The sequence below is a fragment of the Gossypium arboreum genome, chromosome 1 (genome assembly GCF_025698485.1).
Source record: "Gossypium arboreum isolate Shixiya-1 chromosome 1, ASM2569848v2, whole genome shotgun sequence".
Taxonomy (NCBI): domain Eukaryota; kingdom Viridiplantae; phylum Streptophyta; class Magnoliopsida; order Malvales; family Malvaceae; genus Gossypium; species Gossypium arboreum.
Genome location: NC_069070.1, coordinates 78,792,425 through 78,796,275, shown reverse-complemented (window position 1 = coordinate 78,796,275; position 3,851 = coordinate 78,792,425). Strand labels below are relative to the sequence as shown.

General features: G+C 37.8%; 1 non-coding gene across 1 annotated transcript; it reads right to left on the bottom strand.

Annotated features, from left to right (window-relative positions):
• Positions 1 to 3,189: 3,189 nt before the first annotated feature.
• Positions 3,190 to 3,296, bottom strand: LOC128282567 (small nucleolar RNA R71). Its single transcript, XR_008272894.1, has one exon. It is a non-coding gene; the product is annotated as a small nucleolar RNA R71 (small nucleolar RNA).
• Positions 3,297 to 3,851: the final 555 nt, after the last annotated feature.

Genomic DNA, 3,851 nt, shown 5'->3' with positions numbered 1-3,851 from the left:
CACGCCTGTGTGGGTGGGGCTGTGTGGTCGCACACACACGTGTGGCTTTGGACACACCCGTGCCCTCAGCCCGTGTAACTCTCTGTTTATGACGTCAGCATACATTCAGGGGCACATGGCCAAGACACACGCCCGTGTGTCTAGCCCGTGCTCGACACTGACTTAAAATTTTAGGTGCAGAGGACGTACGGCCATACCACACGCCCCTAGGGGCAATTCGTGTGTCACACACGCCTGTGTGTCTACCCGTGTGGACCTTGTTAGGCTATTCTAAGCCTTTGTTCACCCTCTATCAACCAATCACACTTATAGGTTACCTTCATACATAATAAGGCCAGATTATATACTTACATATATCCTTAAAAAACCTCATTGCATGTAAACTCCATATCATCGGTTTTATACAGGCTAGGTTATTTCCTTTTATTAAGGATTTTCTATACCTCATTAACACCTTTAAGATTGGCTCATTTTTGTAACTCATTGCCAATTATGGGCAAGCCACTCCATGTAAACATAAACATGCATAGATTTGTATGTCATAGCCTACTTCAAAATAAGCCAATTTCCATGGCCAAATACAAGAAGATATGTAAACTTTTACAAGCTTTCATATGGGCAATTCAAATGACACATATCACAAAATGAACCAAAGCTCTATACATGCCATTGAACAAAATAAGAGTATTTATATACCAAAGCTGGACTAATTCATTGTGTGTTGATTCTCCAACCGTCTTCCAATCTTTACAAGTCCTCGAGCTCTGTAAGACAGGGAAAAGAGAGGGGTAAGCATTTACATGCTTAGTAAGCCTGAATAACTGGAAAGTGAACTTACCAAGTAATTAGCATATAACCATATTTAGCAAATACACCAACAAGAATGAAATGGTTTCCCTATCACATGCACTCAATCAACAAGTTAGTCACAATAATAATACACCATGTAATTTGTCTTAGATGAGCTCATCATCCAATATTTTCATTTTTATATCTCATGTTAATCCCGTTGAGTTTCTTGAAAATCTCAATGGATTACGCACTCCTGCGAACCTCATATCTTACGGCGGGATTACCAGTCTAGGCTAAATCCACCGTATTTAAACTCATAAGGTGATGTCGGGATTACCAGTCCAGGCTAAATCCCTTATAGTGATAAACACCTGAGAAACTGTAATTTATACATATTTTTACCCCATGTTTAACACATTTTATGGATGATTTTCCATTAGAATTGGTGAATTCGATGCTCTTAATGCTTTAATTTCATGTTTTTACACTTAAGGGAGCATAAGAGAGCGAAAGGAACGAGAAAAGGGCTAAAAATAGAGAAAATGGGCCAAAGTACAAAATCAACATGGTCTGGACCTTCTCATATGGGCAGGCCACACGGCCTGTCAATTTGGCAGGCTCGAGCACGGCCTAAAGTAATCGCACACGGGCATGTCCCTACCGAGCCCAAGTTGAGTCCAATTCGAAAAAGGCTAATTTTAAGAGCTTTTAGGCATTCCAAAGCCTATAAATACACCCTAGAGAAGGAAGAAAAGAGGAATGGAGTAAGGAATTACTCCAAAGAAGTCGATTGATCCATCCCAAAAGTCGGATTCATCATCAAGACTGAAGATCTCTCCTCAATTTCCTTTTAGGAGTTTTGGTTTTTCTTTATGTTTTGTATTCTTTATCATTCTGAGATGTTTTCTTATTTAGTTATGAACTAAATCCCCTAAATACCTAAGGGGAATGAAACCTAAGATGAATCTTGTTATTATTTTCTGAATTGTATGATAAATATCTGACTTGTTCTTAATTATGTGTTCTTAATTCTTGTTTTGATATCCCAGGATACAGATTCAAGATAAGCTCTTATTCAGAAGAGGAATAGACCCTGTTTAAGAGTACATTTGTCATAATTAAACGGAGTTGATTGTACGCCTAGACATAGAGTGACAAGATTTTGTCAGATTAGGGTGAAACCAAATAAGGGGATCCATAGATCGAGTTAATACAACCCTAAAGTGTTAATTAGAGAAAAGTCTCGGTTATTCAATATAGGGATTAGACGTTATTAGCCTTGAATAGGGATAATAACATAATTTAGGGATCTCTACGAAACAAGTTAAATGAATAAATCATCTGATTCGAAGCTAGAATAACAAGTATAGTCTAGGTGAATTTTTCCTTAGGTATTGCCTTCACTCAGTCGATTTTCCCAAAAGCAACTTCCCAATTCTATTCTCTGTGAGTTCTTAGTTTAGATAATTAGTTAGTTGAAACAAAAACCTCTTTATTCTTAGGCTAGATAATAAAAAGACAGTCATTACTAGTACTTTTAGTTCCTTTGGGTTCGACAATCCGGTCTTGCTAAAACTATAATACTGTTCGATAGGTACACTTGCCTACATCGCGATAATAGTCAGTTTCAAGAACGAGTAATTATAAATATTTAAAACCTATCACGAAACCTCGCGATCAAGTTTTTGGAGCTGTTACCGGGGAACTGAAATATTAGGAACACTCAATTTTTATTACTTTAGCCATTTATTTTTCGTGCACTTTAATTTATTATTATTATTTATTAATTTACTTTTTCCTTCTCTTGGCAGGTTTTTATAGTTTATGACAAGAAGAAATCCGTCAAGACCATTAATTTTTGATGAAGAAATCGATCGTATAGTTCGCAGAAATCAAAGAGAAATAAGGCAAAGCTTAAAATACACAGAGAACGAGCAAGAAGACGATATTCAACCCCCAACCGAAGAAATGGCTGAAAACCAAGGCAACCAGCTACCTCCTGCGATTGCGATTAATCAAAATCCTGCTCCACGCACTATGTATGATTATGCTAAACCTTCTTTAACAGGAACTGAATCGAGCATAGTTAGACCTGCTGTAGCTGCAAATAATTTTGAATTAAAACCTAACACTATTCAAATGATACAGCAATTTGTTCAGTTTGATGGTTTACAGGATGAAGATCCCAACGCTCATTTGTCCAACTTCTTAAAACAATGCGATACATTTAAAATTAATGGTGTCTCTGATGATGTCAGTTGTCTTTGGTTATTCCCTTTTTCATTGAGGAACAAAGCTAAACAGTGGTTGAACTCGTTACCATGAGGGTCAATTACTACATGGGAACAAATGACTGAAAAATTTTTACTAAAATATTTTCCGTCGGCTAAAATGGCTAAATTACGTAATGATATCTCTTCTTTAGTGTAGATGGATTTAGAAACACTCTACGATGCATGGGAGAGATACAAGGACCTTTTGAGAAGGTGCCCTCACCATGGGTTACTGCTTTGGCCACAGGTTCAAATGTTCCATAATGGCCTGAATCCTTCGACTCGATAAATGGTTGACGCAGTTGCTGGCAGAACCATCAATAATAAAACACCTGAAGATGCCTATGAGTTTATAGAGGAGATGTCACTGAATAACTACTAGTGGCAAGTCATGAGGACAAAGCCAACGAAAACAGTTGGTGTTTATAATGTCGATTCGGTCACCATGCTCTTTAATCAAGTAGAACTTTTAAATAAAAAGATTGATGGTTTTCTTAGTTCTTCGCAGGTTCACCCAATAATGCAGTGCAAAGCAAGTGGAGGTGGAACAAGCCATTCAGAATACCAACCTTATGGCCACAACATGGATAACTAGCAATTAAACTACATGGGTAATAATCCTCGACCTCAAAACAATCCATATAGTAACACTTACAATGCAAGTTGGAGGAACCACCCCAATTTCTCGTGGAGCAGTCAAGGAAATCAAATACCACAACCACCTCCAGGCTACCAACAACCATCCTACCAACAGGAAAAGAAGCCGAACCTTGAAGAGATGCTCTC